The 19,514-nt window shown below is 49.4% G+C and overlaps 1 protein-coding gene across 9 annotated transcripts in view; it reads right to left on the bottom strand.

Moving 5' to 3' along the window:
- The window catches only part of Camta1 (calmodulin binding transcription activator 1), an 805,451-nt gene that overhangs the window by 31,098 nt on the left and 754,839 nt on the right, over positions 1–19,514 (bottom strand). Inside the window, exon 1 of one of the 9 annotated variants that reach the window (XM_026782155.1) lies at positions 17,732–17,874. The exons of the other annotated variants lie outside the window; for them this stretch is intronic. The gene's annotated coding sequence lies outside the window, so the exon portion shown is untranslated. Of the gene's footprint in view, positions 1–17,731; positions 17,875–19,514 lie in introns of those variants that run through there. 9 annotated transcript variants of the gene reach the window in all.

Genomic DNA, 19,514 nt, shown 5'->3' with positions numbered 1-19,514 from the left:
CAGTTCCCTCCATCAGTAGCCAGCTAGAGACAGAACTCTGCCCTACAGGGGTTCCTGCAGCCTGACCTCCATTCCTCCCTGGGCCTGTACTAGGCTAACTCAGCCTACGAAATGATGTAGCTTGATTCTAAACCTCCACAGCTACGGCAGCTTCTTTGTAATCCTGAACTTTTCCCAGGCACCGTGAACCCGGCAGCCAAGATGAACACCCCCTCATGAGACAAAGTCACACAGGTGCTGAATGTCCCGAGACCTGGTCACACCCACCCATTCCCTGTGAGACAGAGCTGGAGTGTGCTGTGCTAAGGGTGGTCACCTGCTCATCCCTCCTACCAGGCCCAGACATGACACACACAGACCCTACACTACAAACTACAACTCCCACACTGGCTTCTGATCTCTAGGAACAGGGCTGCCCTGTTGCTATGCACTGAGTGCTTCCATGTATTTGGCTTCTCCAAGGAGCACTGCAGGATGATGCCCAGCCTCTGAATCACGAGGCAAGTAAACGCCTCTTTATAAATCAGCCAGTCTCGAACAGAGCCGCCTCTGTATCCTTGAAAGATGGGAAATATTCTTTAATGATGGTGGAGAAGACGGGAGACGGCTCAGTCCACTAAGCGCTTGCCATGCAAGCACGTGTGTGAACTTGAGATTTCCAGTAAAGTAAGCATGTCAGGCTGGAGCGGATGTGATAACCTTTCTATAATCCCAGCGCTCGGGAGGTAGTGATGATCCCTGGGGCAACCTGGACTAGCTGGATCCACCACGCTCCTAGTCTGAGTGTGAGAGGGTAATGAACGTACACTAATGCTGAGCCCTTACGTACACACATACAGCAAAACAGAAAGCCCAGGCCTGGTGGCTGCCCTAGAATAAGAGGGTAAGGCAAGAGAATCAGGAGTTCAAAGCAAGTCTGGGTAACTTACTGACACACTGTTTCAAATTTTAAAATGCCTGAGGGCTGGGCATAGTGGCTCACGCCTTTAATCCTAGAACTCAGGAGGCTGAGTCAAGCAGATCTCTGTGAGTTTGAGGCCAGCCTGGTCTACAGAGCAAGCTCCAGGCCAGCCAGGCCTACACAGTAAGACCCCGTTGAGAGAAAAAGGCAAACACCACAATGCTTGGGCTGTACACAGTGATACGGTTCTTGCCTCATCAGCCGCTACACCCAACCATTCACACTGCACATGCACAGGCTCCTTGCTGTCATTTCCTAACACAGCCCAACCACTGAGACAGTGTTTACCTTGTATTACACATGGTAAACAACCATGACATGATCAAATGCATGGAAGATGAGCAGAGGCTCTATGCAAACACGTCATGCAAGAGACCTGAGCATTCTTGGAGCCTGGTATCTTCGCGATGTCCTGAAACCAGTACACCATGGGGACCAAGGAGGCACTAAACTTCACTATCTCCATAGAAAATGGGCTCTGACACCAGTGCTTCTCACTTTAGGAGCGCTTGAGAGACTGTGCGGCTCTATTCCTAGAGTTTCTGACCCCACAGGTCTGGGTGAGGCCCAGCACCTGCATTTCTAACAAGCTCTCAGGGGATGCCGCATATCAAGGAGCCTGGCTCAGGCCCTGGCTTGTTTCCACTGTGAAAGAACACCCCTCTCTCTTCCACCCAGTGCTTGGATGACCGTCTGACAGAGCAGATTCCTCCCCAGCACCGCCTTGGGTAAACTCTGCTTGGCCCCATCCACTGCAGCTCTATTGACGAGAATTGGGACACACACTTTCCCCCAAGCACAGAGCCAACTCAGATCTGCCAGTGCTTGAAAACGTTAAGACCCCGTCCCCCATCCCACCCCCGATACAGCCAAGCACTAACCACGTTCCATTTTCTTCCAGTTTCTATTCACAGTGGGACGTACTCCCTGGTGTTTGTCTCTGCCCTTGCAAGGCTCTCAACTGGTCTATTTACCTGCACGGCTTCAGGAAGGAAAAGGTACTTTAGCCATCGTCAGGCTCCTCCCCACAGAACAAGCGCACACATGGACCTGCATCCCAGCTCTGAAGTAAATAATCCTGGCTCCTCATTCACCCAAGCTCTCATGAGGACTATCTTTTACCTTAACCCACTTCTTGTAGAGATGGGTTCTTCAACCGTGCAGCGGAAACACAGCAGAAGGGACCCGGGAGAGATCAGAGCTCTTGGTTGGACCCAGTTACAATGTGACCCACCTGATACCTCGTTTCTCTCATCCGTAAAGTAGGTGCACCAAGGTCTATCTTGTTTGGATTAAATAAACTAACATGTGAGGTCTAAGTGAGGAGACTTCTAAGTGTGAGCTACCGTCACGCTGGCGTCTGCTACGGGGCCTTTAAATATATACATATATGTGTATATACATAAATTTTATTTTATTTTTTTTAATTTTTTTAAAATTTATTTATTTATTGAGGATTTCTGCCTCCTCCCCGCCACCGCCTCCCATTTCCCTCCCCCTCCCCCGATCAAGTCCCTCTCCCTCATCAGCTTGAAGAGCCATCAGGGTTCCCTGACCTGTGGGAAGTCCAAGGACCGCCCACCTCCATCCAGGTTTAGTCAGTTGAGCATCCAAACTGCCCAGGCCCCCCCAAAGCCAGCACGTGCAGTAGGATATACATAAATTTTAAACACATTTTATTTATATACATGTGGCTAATACTAACATATCATTTAACCCCTTGTTAAATGAAGAAACTAACATCATATGGCCCTACTATTAACCACAGACCTGAGTCTGATTGCAGCTCATCGGCCGCTAATGGGTCTCCTCTGTTTCAGGACTTAGCCCAGGACGTGCAGCACTCAGGTCTAAGGCTCCTTGGACTTGTGGCTGTCACTAGCTCTTACTCTTGACTTCCGTAAGTTTGAAGAACACTAACTGGATATCCTGCAGCTGGTTCTCCCTTTTAGGGTTATCTGCTGACTGGACAGGGACTGTGGGGTTTTAGGGGACACAAGAGGTAGAATGTCCTCCTTCCATGACATCGGCAGGTCTGAGGTGCATGGATGGTGTGACCCTGGGCTGTATGGTTTGGGGAGGGGACTGCTGGACTTGTTGGTAAAGTTGGGATTTTTCTCACACAGTCTTTGGAAGCAAGGAACTAACTTCTATGATCAAAGGGAAGGGCACTGAGTCCCATGTCTTAGGAAAGGGTGTCACATGCCATCTGGAGTTCTCCAGTGAGGAAGGAAGTCTTGTCTGTCAGTCACTTGTGCGTACTTATTTCCACCCTGGTCACAATCAACACTATATTACTGACTTCTTGTTCAGTGTCCCTGCTTTAGCAACAAGCTCTTCCAGGCAGGACTCCACGTTTCTCTGTCATGTCACCACCGTTTTCCTCTTTTGAACACGCCCTCAATCTCCAGGGACGTGCCATGGGAGCTCTGGGTTGGCCTGTATTTCTCCTGCCCAGCCTTAGAAGAAACAATCCCTGTGAGGTGTGGGGTGTGCTTCCTTTCACTGGAGAATAGTATTTAGGAACCAAAAGACTTGGGTGCGCTGTGAGCTCACTGCTCTGCTTCAAGGCTGTCAGTGGACAGAGCTACTGGACATGGGTATATATACAGACATATGCATCTACAGTAACCCACCCGCTCAGATGTTAAACTGGAGTCTACACTGACAGCTGAGAATAGTGTTACAATGTTCATTCTTATCCCCTGGGGCCACTGAAACACAGGCAAAAAAAAAGATAAAAAGAAAAGGTGTTACCTAGACACAGTAAGGCAAGAGAGACATGCTGCAGATTCTGTCCAGTGATGGGTCAGACTGCAAAAGGGGGGGAGGGAGGGGGGAAGGAGGGAGGTCCCCACAGGTATGCAGGGCAGGGACAGTAGCATGCCCAACCATTCTTACTCCAATTCTTACAGTTTCCAACAATATTAGAAAATATAAGTACAAAGAAAACTACACTCGTAACCACGGACAGCTCTGATGGGTACAAAGATCAGAAAGAAAGAAAATATGGCATAACTAATCCATGCCCAAGAATGTAGAATGGCTTGTTGGTGTGGTGGTGCATACCTTTGAACTCGGGCAGAGGCAGGCAGACCTGTGAGTTCAAAGCCAGCCAGGTCTACATAGTAAGACACTGTCTCAAAAAGCACAAAACAGCAAACAAGAATGGCTACTTGGGGCTTGATTTACCTGACTAGCCTTTCCCATTATGGAACGAGTCAAACAGGACATCGCTATCGCTCTGATAGGGACCCATTTTAAAACAGTCCAAGTTGACAGCTGCCTAAATCTTTAAAGTTCCCAAGCCCTCCTTGAGCCCGCAACATCTCCTGCTTGCTGCTCCTGATTTGTACATCCCATTTTAAGTTTTAGGGCCCAGTGATTTCCATGGCTGTGCTGGATGGTTTCTGACCTGGGAGCAAACAATTTAAAACACTGGGGCAGGGGACTGAAGAGAGAGCGCATCAGTTAAGAGCACTAGCTATTCTTCCAGAGGACCTGAGTTTCCATTTCCAGCACCCACAAGGTGGCTCGCAACACCTCTGGCCTCAGTGGGACCAGGTACAGAAACGATGCACAGACACACATGCAGACAGAACACCCATATCCTGAAAATAAAGTGTTTTTTTTTTTTTTTAAATTAGGAGGCTGAGAAATGGCTGAGCAGTTAAGAGCACTTACTGCTCTTGCAGAGGATCCACGTTAGGTTCCCAGCACCAATATGACCGCTCATAACCATTAGTAACTCCAGTTCCAGAGGATATGGCACTCTCTTCTGGTAGTCACAAGTACTGCATGCAAGGGATGCACTTCCATGCAGACAAAACACACATATGAAATAAATCCAAAAACATTGTAAAATTTTTTGTTATATTTTTGTTATATGTCTTTGGACATATAACATAAAGCTAAGCTCTTTTTTGTATCGTGGCATGCTCTTTAGCAACCAGTTCAGGTCACATTTCTGTGTTGTTTCTTGTTTTCTAACACACCAGGAACTTTCCATGCCTCTGGGCTGATGCCGCCCTTTTCCCACATCCACCCGTGAACCTCTGATTCTTCATAAGCCCGTGTGGCCGGTGCACTAACGACAGCTACTGAGCTGCAGAAACCAGGCACCCCACGTGTAAGCTCCATTTTCCCAATGACTACAGGGTTCTACTCTTGACAGGAGAAAGCTGAGGCTTAGGAAGGAGATTCCTTACCCAAGGTCAGGCTGTTTTTAAGCATCAGGGCAGAGATCTGAACACAGGTTGGAATCCCAAGTGTTCTTTCCACTGCGCCCAGTTCCCGTTCCCTCTATTGCCCTCTGTCCTAAGAGAACTCAGCAGACAAATGTGCACTTGTTTTCCTGTATGTCATTCCACTGCTGGCAGGACTTGTGCATGGCTTTTGGGAAGCAGGGATCTGGCATCACAGTGGATGAGTGCTCAGGGGAAAGAGTATTGTTTTCTAATTTAAGCACTTGAGAGCCAGGCTATTGATGAGGTCATTTACGGACTGGCCAAGGACTCGGTGGATCTAGGCGCCAATCAGCAGTTGCTATTGTCTGCTTCGGTGGAGAGGGATTGGCTGAGATGGTCAAAGCGAGGAGCTGAATTGGTGGGTGGATGGTTTAAAAAACAGTGTTTACCTGGCGGCTCCCCACCCCCTTTGTTCTCAGTTCAGGTAAAGAAATGATGTCACTACATGGTGTTGGCGGAGGAGCCTGGCAGCAAAACATGACCATCTGACGTCCTCAGACACAAGCTGGAACTTCCCAGCAGAGCAATGTCACTTTTCTGCAGCCGCTGGCGCTGCACACTAAAAATATCACTGACCCCTAACTGTCAGATGCTCCCTTTTCTTTTGGGAAGTGGGCTACATGAATGACCAGCCACAGAGCATACCTTCATGATTAGGCAGAGCTGTAATCAGTTACCAAAGCATTAAACAGGTCCGGCGGGTTAAGCTGCTATGTAAACATGAAATTTTAATTATGTGAAACCAAAGAAATCTTCTCTAGAAGAACCTCGGACGCGTGCTTGGGCACGGGCGCCTGCAACTCGGCTAATGCGCAATGCACGAAGAGACGCAGCGTGGGCACTGAGTCACTTCAGTCTTGTTGCCAGAGCAGAGGAAAGTTTGCCTTGGCAGGTAAATGAATGAAGGAGCATCACCAAATACCACCTGCTATTTTAAAACACGTTATTTGTGTCTCAAGTGCACATGTGCCTCCTGTTGCTATTTGGACAGGGAATGAGAAGCCGTCTCTCGTTCCATTTACAGCCCTTGGCTTCGGTGACAGCAAGAGCTGCCATAGCAGGAGGCATGGCTCGAACTATTTCTGTAAAGAACTGTAATTGCTGCTTAGGAAGTCTCCTGAATGTTTCAGGAAGCTTGGAAAGATGGGAAAATTGAAGTCACTTCATTCCTTCCCAGAATAAACGGGACCACTGGAGTCCATTAAGCCGCTTCTCCCTGGCAAGCCGTGTAAGATGTCTGAGTGCAGAGGGAAGGGTAAGGGCCAGTCCGAGATAAGGCACACGCTGTACCACTCCGATTTTCCAAAGCAACTGCTAAATTTAGCCTTAGGAAAAAAAACTGCCATACTCCACTTTTTAGAAACCCTCCAACTCTGCAGACTAAAATGCTAGAATGGGAGCTTAGGGGGCTTCCTCCTGCTTGTCCATTTGCAGCGGTTTGGGACTCCAGTTTCTCCGCGTCTTTGTTCCACACAATTCTGAGTGAGAGTCTTAGGAATGCCCAGAACTCTTCTGGGAGACTGCTGAACAAAAGCGACTGCCGGTAGCACTAAGGAGCAAAGCAAACTTAACGACTGTCTCGTGCTTGCGGTTGTCCAATATGAGAGCCAGAGGTGCAAGGGAAAACCCCGGGGTTCTGTGAGATGTCCGAGGAGCTCAGCCATCGCTGCAAGAGCATTACCGCAGGAGAGAGCCCCAAGTTACTGCAGGAACTGACCTTGCTACCAATGAAGGACAATCCACCTGGATTTCAAGGCAGCAAAACAGCAGCTTGTTAGAATCGAAGAGAACAGGATTCCAACCAAAGACCAGAGGGTCAGTGCCCACTTTCATAAAGTCCCCCTTTACATATGCTAACTTTTCAGAAGGCAACCAAATCGGAGAGCAGCCTCCTCAACAATCCAAGCGCACTGAGAAAATACAATACACAATGAAACCCATCATTCTGGACAATGAATGTAGGCTAATAAAAAAATATGATAAACAGGAAAGGAGTCACCAGACGGACACGGGGGAAGCCTGAGAAGATTCTTCAAAGACAAGTGCTAGCCTTAGGCTCGGGGGACAGACAGGAAGACACACGGGCTTGTAGGAAGAAAATTCAGAGCAAAGCCCCTAATGCCTAAGGACTGAAAAGGACAAGGAACGAAGCCGGCAGAACCACCAGGAGTGAACACCGTAATCAAGTGAAGGCAAGTTGGCTGTTCCGTGGTTATAGGTGTCACCAAAAGCCACTTGAAATTCTTTGGGAGTCCCCAAGAAGCTGCCAGTATGTCCAGCTAGACTACAGGCTTGCAGCATACAGGGCACATAATAGAAATATGCACAAAGCTGAGTGTGGTGGCACATACCTTAATCCCAGCACTTGGGAGGCAGAGCAGGTGGATCTCCATGAGTTCAAGGCCAGCCTGGTCTACAGAGTTCCAACACAGCCAAGGCTATGTAGAAACACCGTCTCAAAAAGTCCAAATTTAAAAATTGAAAAAGAAAAGAAACATGCACTGAGAAATAACAGCAAATTTCACCCATCTGAGAGGTAAGATGTGAACCTCAGTAACGAGCTATTGACATTTCTAAGACGGTTTGTTTTTTTCTAACCAAGTCACTAGAAGTCAGTTCTTGCTTTGTTTACCAATTGTTTTGGTTTGGTTTTCTTCTCTGAGACAGGGTAACTTGCAGCTCAAACTCACTATGTAGCCAAGACCGACTGTCAACTAATGACCCTTTTCCTCCACCTCCAATTGCTAGGGTTACAGGCATGTGCCACCACACACACCCGCCACTTCCTGCCCTTCATTTGGCATGACCATCTTTTATCTATCCTATCAAAGATAGATCAAGGACCAGGCCTCTGAAACAAACAAAACACCTCATTATATGACACAATGTAGTGACTTCTACTGGGGCCACTTTCCCCATAAAAGCAGCACTCTGCAAGGTTGGGAAGGAGGAGAGAGGAAGCAGAGGGGGGAAACTCGATGCAGAAGAAAGGATATTTTAGGGCCCTTGGGGAAGACCAGGCGGATAAACCTGGTCTACCAGCTTCCAGCTAGGACGTCCATCCACAGGGATGCTCTTAGTCCCAAATTCCTGCTGGTTTCCAGTATCAGAGAAACCGTGCAGTCTACACACTGGATGGAAGAATTCCCTCGCTGATTCCTGACTCGCTCACTCTCCATGTGTTGTCAGATGCCTGCGGTTGGCAAGGCTTGGCTCTCAGGCTGATTTTGGGGACATCACCTGCACAGACACACCCTGTAGACTTGCTAAATTGTGAGGATGTTAAAGTCCCAGATGATTCAAAAGATTTTTATTCTATTTTGGTTTTTTGAGACAGGGTTTCTCTGTAGCTTTGGAACCCGGCCTGCAACTAGCTCTTGTAGACCAGGCTGGCCTCCAGCTCACAGAGATCCACCTGCCTCTGCCCCCCAAGTTCTGGGATTAAAGGAGTGTGCCACTATTGTTTGACTTATTTATTTTTGAGACAGTGTCTCACTATGTAGCTGTGCTGGCCTGAAGCTCCTTACATAGACTGGACAGGCCTTGAACTCACAGAGATTCCTACCTCTGCCTCACAAGCGCTGGGATTAAAGCCAGCCTAACATTTTATTTTTTAAAACAGGGAGTTCTACGATGGCATACTTCTACCTTACAACTTGAACATTTAATAACCATATTTTTCACAATGCTATAAACTCTGAAATATAGGCAAAGTTCCTTTTAGATGAATCGATTGAAATACATATATTTAGAAAGAAACAGCCCTAATTCTTAAAATAGTGGACATACTGCAGGTAAATCTCAATTCATAAAATTAAAGACATCTTATAATTAATCACAGGTCTTTCTGATAAAAGAATAAACATTTTGTTAAATTCAGCATACTTCTCGAAACACCGTATCTGTGACGGAAACAACTGGTTTTAGGAAGCGCTTGGTCCTCAGAATCTTCCCTTAAGAGGACTGTTTGGTCCTGGGCTCCATCTGCGCATCAGAACATGTCCTCATCTGCGCAGGGCTCCTTCCATGTGGTGACCGTGGGAGGACACTTAGCGCTTCGTGTCCCCCAGCGCTCTCCCCCCAAGCCAGGTCTGACTAGAAGAGAGAAAACCAGCCAGGGGTTGTCACTAGAGGTGACTTCAATCAAGTGTGGGGGTCCTGTCCTGCCATCCTCATACACACCCACAAAGTGGACTTCCTAAACCCATTCCGAGCATGGTTCAAAAGGTATGGGGGACAGTTAAAAAATAGAACAAAAGGTTAATAATGATTTCTGGCAACCGTGGATGCCACCCCGACACATGGCGCTTCCTCCTTCCTCACTTTCCATGGCTTTCCCTCGGAGTCCAGTTAGTCTGTTCCTCACCCTTAGTTGGTGGCAATCCTGGATGCCGCATCTGTTTGATGCTGATGAAAATGTATACAACCATGGCAAATTGGATGAGGCAAAGCCAAGAATCAGGAAGGGAAAATGCTCAGCTCAAGCAGTTATGCAGAAATCAACACAAAGTGCTCCAAACGGGTTTAAAGGGAATCCTTGATTTCACTCACTTAGCAAAGCAGATAAAAACAGAGGCCACTGATTTCAGGACCACAACCTGCCCCCTGCCTGGATGCATGACTTTCCCTAGTACCAAAATCTAGAAGACAGACTGGAGGGTGGCTCAGCAGGTGAAAAGCTATTGCTCTTTCAGAAGTCACAGATTTGCCCCCCCCCCCCAGCAGCTCAGGACTGCTTGAGTCTAGTTCAGGGGATCTAGTGCCCTCTTCTGGCCTCTGTAGGGAGTGCACTCACAGGCACAAACCTACACAAATATACAACACACAGAAGCACATAGGCATGAATCTGAAAGAAACTTCTTCCATGGGTCCTGACAAGAATGCTATGATTTCAGATTCCAGCTTCCTTGTAGTAAAAACAGTGCTGGGTTTCAACAAGTCCACAAAAAAGCCCAATGTTGTTGGGACCAATTGAGTCCTGGCCTTCAGATGCTTTTCCCTGCTAGAGCCTTCTAATTGAAGTTACTAGAAGCTGTGCTTTGCCTAGAGGATCAGAGGATGGGATTTTCACCTGTTGGCCATTGACGGCAGGGTGTTTAAGCCTCCACAGTGCTATTAAAGAGGGGCTTTTGTTCCAGCGATTAGAGGTCCGTGTGTCGGTCTATCTCTGCGTGTGTTTCCCTCAACCTCCAGCCCCTTGCCTGAGGTTCTAGCACATAGAGAGCAGATGGGGGGCGCGGTGAGCGGCACAATGTAATCTGACTTCTCAACGGTCTGATGAAATGGCTTAGGCCAATGACAAATTAACCAGGACTGCACAATCAACTAACCAAAAAAAAAAAAAAAAAACTACAAAAAAAAAATACTGTTTTAAATAAGTTGATGCTGTCTTTATACCTATCCCAGGCTGCATGTGGCACACAAGTCACAGGCTGGATACCCCTGGTATATCTGCCATGCCAGGTAGCCATCACCAACATACTGCCCTTGATGTAGACTAAAACCCCATGTCAATGTGCACCCCCTTTATAAAAATACTTTATCCAGCCCATGTGTTGTTATCAGCAGCAGGAACTGTCTCTCAAATACTTAGTGGGGATAGCTGAACCCCGTACCCCTTCCCCACTACCCCAGATTCTACCTTAGGAGACCCCTTCAGTCACGACAGCTCCCTTCAGACACCAGCTGCCACGCGAGGACCTCCGTAACCTCTGTTCTCTTTCCTCTCTCATGGTTTTGGCTCTAAGATACCCCAGAAATATCTGTTTCAAGCTCTTTGCTCCATTTGGGTAAAAAAACAAGACTGCAACCATAACACACAAGTAACGTTTCTCAGCAGTTCTGAGAAATATATATGGTTCTGTGAGTAAAGGGCTTGTCGCCAAGGCTGGCAGCGTGAGTCCCACCCCCACGACCCACACGATGGAAGGAGAGAACCGACTCCCACAGGCTGTCCTCTGGCTCCATACGAACACCGTGGCAAGCACATCCGCACACAGACACAGATAAACATAGAAAAACTATGAAGAGTACTAAGCATCACTTTTCCTAGTGTCTTTCTGAGTTCTGTATGACTTAAGAATCCTCACTGAAAATGTTCCCATTTACTAAAATTATTTTCTATGTAAACTTTTGCCCAAGTATTGTTGTTGTATGCAGTGAAGTTCATTATTCCCTGGCTTGGGACACATAAAGTGTAGAGTACATGTTGATATGTAAATTATGTAGTTCAGTGCTTTATACTACATATGTGACACATGACTGCCCATGTGATGGCACTCATTTCACTCCTGCAAATGTGTACAATTTACTGAAGACTGAAGGGTTTTGATCTCAGGCTAGCCCAGGGGTCTAGCACTGTTTAAAATAGGAAGTATTATTGGCAGGCTTACAGGCTTATTTTTTTTTTTAAATGTCTCCCCTAGTCACAGGTATTTAATAGCTGTTTCCCAGCTGGGGCCCTGTGGGGGTTAAGGATGGAACAGCCTTGCTGGAGGAAGTACAGGAACTGGGGGGGTGGGTGGGTGCTGAGATTAAAAGTTCTCAGCTCCATGCTTGCATCTGGAGATGTGACCAATCACCTTTCCGCTTCTGCCGCTCACTGCCCTTGCCGGCCGGCTGTGATGGACTTTAATCCCCCGACCCCTGAGCCCAATGAACGCTTCCCTCTCTACGATGCGTCAGACATAGTGTTATCACAGCTTGTACACTTTTAGAGTTATTAGTGTACCCTATTGTTTTACGTCAGTAACCAAAACACCTTTCACGCCTTGAAAAGCCAAAGGCATTGATTCTGGCTGGAGTAGAATCAATGGTTTCTTTCACAAGAAAAGACAACGGGATCCCTAAATACAGTCTTCACTGGGCAGTCCAAACCACAAGTGTGTAATGCTAAGAAATGGAATCCTATTTTTCTGAAAATGGGACTAAGGACCATTCGTCTGCAATCCCTGAGTCACTGAGCAGTATGGGTTCTGGTGTCTCCTCACTAAAGATGGGACAATAGTGAGAACACAGAATGCTGTGTAAGGACTAAAACGTGGCGGTTCCCACAATGTGTCCACCTGATCTCCCCTCCTCTGACCACAGTTCTGGTGGGGAACACAACGCTTGTGACCCTTCCTCAGAATCAGACGGGGCCTCTGGTGAGCAGGAGGCTCCCGGTGGAGTCCTCATGACCAGAGATCCCAGAGAATCATCTTGTTCTTCCCTATGGCAATGATACAAAAGGCTGGTAGCACATCACCCAGAAGGACACAACCACAGAGGTAGGCACCCCGATCTGGGGCTTCCAGTCTCCAGAACTCTGGAAACGACTGTGGCTTATAACTGCCTGCTGGGGATATGGTGATGTCACAGCAGCCCGGACTAAATACTGTTCTTGCCCTAGACTCAAGGGGGTGCTGGCACCGAATCATAACTCCGGGAGTAAGAGGACAGCCAGGTCTTACCCGACATGAGTGCCACCCCTTCTCATGTAAGAGGCCGGACACTTGACTCCAACTGAGCCAGAATCCACAAAATGGTTCATTTGGGCCAATAAGGACATTTTCAGGAAGTTCTGGGAAGGAAGAGCAGCCTTCCCAGATAGGTCTGCTAAACTGGCAGGGTTAAGACTGCAGCTTAGAGCGGGCCACTTCAGGAACGCAGATCCTTATGACATCGCTTGGGTGCCCAGACCCAGAGGTCCTAAGGAAAGGGCCAAATCTGGACTTAATATGAGTCGGTGGACTCCCTTTATACATAATCTCATTCAAGGGGGGTTTTGTCCTTTGCAACTCTAAGAAAGGCTGGGATGGGGAGGTGAGAGGGCTCAGTGGGTAAAGGTGTTCTCCCTGCAAACCTGGCCTTCTGATTTCAATCCCCAGAAACTACACAGAGATGGGAGGAGGCAAGGGACTCCACAATGCTGTCCTTCGGCCTCTACCCCATGTCGTAACACATACACACTCATACACAGCCACAGACTCACCCTACACTGTTTCTTTGTTTAATTTTTAAAGGAAGGGCTGAAGTGATGGCTCATCCAGAGGACCCAGTTAGATTTCCAGCACCTACATGGTAGCTCACAACTGGTTATAATTCCAGTTATAGGGGATCGAAAGCCCTCTTCTTCCAGCTTCTATGGACACTAGGCAAGCACAGGGTCCACACAAATACATGCAGGAAAAATGTGTACACATAAGATAAAGTTCATTTTTTTAATTTAATGAAGGTGTGGGGTGACTCTATGAAAATGTTGATCTTTTTGCTAAATACCAAAGATTTCTATTTTTCATGTATAAGTAAAATATTCTTTATCACTAACTATATATTAGTATTACCCAAACATTGCTAGATTTTTCTCAGAAAATTGGGTAAATTATGGCAGAAACAAGCTGTCATGCTTGTGTGGAGCCCAACTTAATGCTCATTACCCACAGAAATCAGAAAGATGGCAAAGGCAGACTGCTCTGGCCTCGCTTGAGACCATCTGTTGTCGAATTTATGTCTCGAAGAATCTTAACTCTTCAAGCCTTGGGTTGCTGCCGAACGCGGTGGCACAGACACATCCCACAGAGCAGAATCACAAACACCAGAACTGAAAGACAGTGTAGGAATTTCTGATTCAATGGCTTTTGACTTCTTCTGACTGTGGCCTACTGCAACAGAACCCACTAAGCAGATAGACACGCGCGTGCCCCCCCCACACACACCTGAAACAAGATTCCCCAATCCATACTTACATGCAACACACTTTGACTTAAAAACCCATTGGTGCTGACCCACTAAATCCACTTCCTGAACTGCCTACAGCTTTCGGAGACAGATAACAGACTGTGATTCAGGGATATAAGACAATGTCCCTATTGGTTTGGTTAGTGGTAAAGTGGAGACACAGCCCTAGGACCTATCTTATTATTGTTATGACATGAAACGGCTGTCACCTATACAGAATCCTCAACAGCAAGCACCCCTGCCAACCCTAAGAAACCCAGGAAGAAGATCCACTAGCGTATACATGTACAGTGTCCACAGTTTCCAGGGCCACCTCAAGACCATGTAAGAAGGAACACACACCTAGCAGAGACCTTGAATCGAGCTCAGTGGGAGAGTGTGTGAGGGTTACGTCTAGACGGCCAGGAGACAACACTAAACCCGATGCGTGAGTAGGAGCAGGCTGAGTTCAGGCTTACGAGTCTTCTCACTTAGATTCTGGTTCTGTTTAGTGAGGAGCACGAGGCTGAATGGTATCTTTATTAATATGTACCAAGTTCTAACTCCTAGACTGTTTCACACCAGGTACAGTCGGGAAGAAAGGGATAGCTCATATGCACCCTCCACACACCCTTCACGGCCACTCATTCAATCCAGATGATGGTAAGGGCTGTGTCAATGAGGGGAGACTGGAGTCAAGCTTGGAGAACAGAGTTTAACACTGAGTGTTGATGTGTGCAAGTTCATGGGCCTGACTGCAAACCTGGAAAGACCTAGATGGTGGTAACAGTTAACAGGAGACACACTGCTTGGATAGCAGGGAGTGACTTCCCAGGTGACAAAAGCAACTGCTTGTCTGCCTATTGTGCGGTAACCCAAGTGCAAGCACACCAGCGAACAGCGGAGTCACTGGGCTTCCTGGCTTTGCTCAGGAGGAGGGTAAACCTATTCACACAGATCTCAGCAGATCTGGGCACCACGGTCCTCATGACACGAGGTGACAACACTCATGTGTTACCATTAGACTAATAAGCACTTCCTAAATGTTAACTGTGGCTAATATTAACACATGGTTGTCAATGTAACGACACATATCATCTAGATTTCTCCCATTAGCATTTAAAAATCCCCCGATGGCTGTCTGACTTCACGTGAAATAGATATTCAAAAAAGGGCAGGAAAGCTGTTTTAGTCTATAATTGTCAGACAGCCTAAAGAGGAATTTATGGTCAACCCCTAGGAAGTTTCCCTGCTGCCCTCTCCTGTACCTTCCCTTTGTCTAACCCTCTTCTACTTCATCTATATCTCAGTAGCCTCCCTCAGGCACCCCCACCTCCACCGGTTTGGAAGGTGAGCTACGCACAAATAAAACCACATCACACATGGCTGCCAGAAGCTTTTTGGCAAAGAAATACGTAGCTGAAATGCACTCCCAAATATCAGGCTCGGGCGTGACGGGACGCTCCGCTCATGTTTAATAATGAAGACCTGGCACCAGCCTGAGAGCCTCCCTCTTTTGACAGTATCGATGGGACACAAAACATCAAATTACTTCAGAGAGTAATTTAAAGATGCGAAGATCCAAGAGCACACAGTGAAGCGTGGGGAGCAGAGGAAGGGAGGAAGGACTTCCAGAAAACCAGGCAGGGCTGCGCTAAGCTTAACAAAATGGTCTCCACTGATTTTTACTGGGCAACATGCAAACTTGTGCTTTGTATGCATATATTCAATTCTCTCTAAATACTTTCTTAAAAGGCAGACTACACACACACACAGTACTGTCACTTCCGAAGTTCGCAAGAAAGCATGACACACCCGAAGTCATTGTGACAGATTTCCAAAGGAAACTCTAGATCCCCCAATTTACGCGTCCCACACTGCCAGGGGACAGCCAGCCGTTCTAGCGCAGAGCCTGGAATCCTAGCTGTCAGTAAGAGCTTCACGCCTCCTCCTACGGATACTTTCACTGTCAACTGACTCTTCGTCTTGATTTGCTCGTGTGAAATAAAGAATTCTCAGTCCCACCTGTTATCCACGAATTCTGTAACAGTCCAAGCACATTATACAGCAGTGACAGCTATTCTAGGTAGGAGGACCCAGCTCAGCCCTGAATAGAAGGCTGAAAGAAAGCCGGAAACACCATGCCTGTGATTTAAAACCCTGAAAACGTGCAAGGCTGTTTTCCTTAAACGATCTGTGTCCACTTGGGTTGTCCAGGATAGAATTAACCAGACCCGCTGAGGTTCCTAAACAATTTGCGACACTCCTCTGCTTTGCTTCACTACCAAGACAAATGAACCCTGTAAGTAAACACGACTTTCTGGAACAGTAAAGGCTATCGCTCCCTAAATCCAATACAAAGAAAAAAGACCCACAAGGTAATTTGCTGTCTAGCGATTCTGGTTTTCAAATAACAAATGATTTACCTATACACACACACACACACACACACACACACACACGTGCGCGCACGCAGGCGCGCGCCAGGGAAAGCACTGGGTACTGCTTTAATGATTCTGTTTATTGGATTTCTGAGCAATAGTTTCTGTGCACACCGGTTCTGGAGGGAGACTGTGCAGTCCGTTTGTTCATTCTGCCACAGAACTGCTTGGGAGCACAGTTAGAAACTGCGAGTGTGGCCTCCCTGAGAGGAGAAAACCAATTCAGGCAAGGTGAGATCCCAGAACCTTCCTGGTTGTTTACTGGGTCGCTTTCTTTATCAGCTACCTCAGGTTCTCCAAAAGAAAACAGACCAAACACTAGAGGACCAAGCAGGAAGGTGAGACCCGAAGACAATACGCACGCCTTGGATGTGTGTTTTCACGTTCGATCTTAGCCTACGGGTTCTAACAAAGCTAGGTGCTACCTCTTAACGCTATGCAAATCACGGAGAAATCAAGAGAGCAATAGAAGCCCCCTAGGGTGTGCTACACGGGTGGCGGCGAAGAAGAACATACCCTCCCTTCAACGCCCTGCTTCTGGGCTGCAGGTAAGCCAAGCTCTCAGGAAGTTCTTCCACACCTTCCCTCTCAACTTTTCTGGGGCGCATGAAAAACAAAGCAGCCTTCGCTGCACTCGGGTGCACTTCGCTTGCATCGCGGGTGCTGAGCCGGGCTGCGGGCCACCGCGCGGGGGAACGGGGCGAGGGGCGCGGGCCGGCGGGCAGAAGGAGGGGAAGCTCAGCGCAGCGGCGGAGCAGGAGCGCGCCCCCCGCCCGCGCGCCCCCGCCGCGCCGCACATAAACACGCGCGCTCCAGAAACGCGCGCCGGCGCCCGTCCCCGCGCGCGCCCCAGCTCACGTAAACACACTCCGTTTCCCACGAGCCCGCGTGCGTGCCTCACACCTGCTCTGCGCACGCTCACCCAAACACACGCCCTCCTGTAAACAAGGGCCTCGCGCCCGTGATGGCTCCAGACACAAGGCTCGGTTCCCCACGCTCACTACGCCATCCACGCACGCTGCCCCACTCGCTCCCAAAGCACGCGCGTCTCACACACAGTCCTCAAAGGTACTTGCTCGGGGGAATGGACTTCCCCCAGTCGCTCCAGAAACACGCCCCCACAACACCAGGTCCCCGTGCACGCTTCAGGCTTCACTCGCGCTATAAACACGCGCGCACCCACTGCCGCGCCTGTCAAAACACAGCCCGGACGTCCTCGCTCCCCCCACGCGCTCTAGAATCACGCGTGCCCGCACCTTGCTCCCCCGACGCTCCTCTTCCTCACTCTCTCTCGCGCCCCCGCGAACACGCGTGCTGCCCCTACGCCCGTCCTCCCGCCCGCGCACCAGCCTCCGCCCTCGCCCCTCCGCCACGCACATACTCACTGGGACGTGGGAGCACAGTAGTCACCCTTGGTCCGCCCGGCGCCCAGCCGCCCGTGCCCGGCTCTCCGCCCCGCCCGGCCCCGCCCGAGTCGCTCCACTCCACACGCCGCCGCTGGAACGACGCGCTGGGCTCTGGGTACCGCGGTCTCCCCGCCACAGCCCGAGTGCGCTGCCACGGCCAATGGAGGGGCGCGGCGGTGAGCTCACCGGGCCCGGCTCCGCCCCCAGCGCCGCGAGCGCCAATCGAAGCGCGCCACGTCACCCGGAGCCGGGCAGAAGCAGGTGTGGGGCGCGGAGCGGCTCGGCGCGCGGACTGCGCCGGAACTGCGCCCAGCCTGGCGGCGTCGCGCTGGACGGCGTCGGGCCGGGCCTGGAGGGCGTCGCGCGCGCGTGGGGCTGCGTGGGGCCCGAGCCGCCGCCCTGTGCTCGTGGCTGCTCCCTCCGCCTCCAGCCTGGATGCACCTCGTAGGCAGGGCGTCTCCCGGCGCGACGGGCCGCCGCGCCAGCACCTTCCCCTCAGCTCCTGGCTGCGCAGCGCCGTCGGGTGGGCCTGGGAGCCCGTTCCCAGGGGCCCAGCGGCCCCGGCGTCTGCAATGCAGAGAGCGGGGGAGGGGGCTCTGCGCTGGCCTAGGTGGGGCCCGCAGGGTTGTGACAGTGACTTTGCATCCCCTGGGAGTTCAAGGCCCTTACCATTTTTGTGGGAAGAAAGTCAGGACTTCAGAGCTCGAAGTCCTTAGCTTAGAGTCAAGGGGCCGCCGCCTACTCAGATGCCGCCCGGTTGTCCCCAACTAGTAGCGCTGTAATCACCCACTTGGATACTTCGCCAAAACATATTCTCTTGCCTCCTGCCACAAAGCTAAACAGAACTCTCAGGGCTCTTTGTCCCCCACACAGTCTCCGTAGGCATCCCAGGGGGACGCCACGGACCCTTAATTCTCTCAGACATTTATATCTTACCGTTACTCACTTAACCGCTCACCCACGCAAGACCTTGCACATAGAAAGTGTGATCCACACATGCTTCTGAAGGGCCATCTTTTGTTTTTCCTTTATATTGTCTGTTAACTTTAAAGATGATACATCTTTTCTGCTAATCTGGGTTAAAAGTCTCTACATAACAAAGGTAGAGCGTCTTGGCCCTACCCAATCACACTATGAAAATGACACTTTGCATAGTCCTTAGGTTCCAACAACCAAAGGTGAATCAGTGGCTAGAATCCAGGTGCAGGATGTCCTGCGCTCACACACAAAAAGCGAGTAGGTGGTGGGCAGTCTCTCTTGGGGTCTGGCCACAGACCCAACATGAGCAAGTCCAGTTTGGCAGCCTGCTTTGGCAGTCAGGACTCCACAGCCTCGACACACTCCCACTAGGTCCCTCAGAGGCCACCAGCCTCTACTCCGGCCCCACACAGGAGCCGCACAACTGCCCAACTCCCCTTCATGTGCTAGGGGAGCTTCTGCCGATGGGGCCTCACCACACTCAGCACTTTTTCTGCCTCTGTGGGCAGAACCATGCCGACGACACTGTCCATTCTGAAACTGCAGCACCTGTGAGTGGGGTCTGCCTCTCTCTAAGGGACACAGTGCACAGGCAGTAGTTAAGGACCCTTTAACTTTGGACACAAACTACCCAAATTCAGAGCCAGCCACTGTCACTTTTCACCTGTGCACCGGGCTCTGTGTTGTCTCTTTGTATCTGCAGGGCAAGTGTTACCAGGTGATGGAAGACACATTGTGAGTGCACCATGAAGTTAGCTATTGTTGCCTTCTGAACTAAATCAGG

The sequence above is a fragment of the Microtus ochrogaster genome, chromosome 10, assembly GCF_000317375.1.
Source record: "Microtus ochrogaster isolate Prairie Vole_2 chromosome 10, MicOch1.0, whole genome shotgun sequence".
In the NCBI taxonomy this organism is placed as follows: Eukaryota; Metazoa; Chordata; class Mammalia; order Rodentia; family Cricetidae; genus Microtus; species Microtus ochrogaster.
This window is presented reverse-complemented; position numbering and strand designations above follow the sequence as displayed.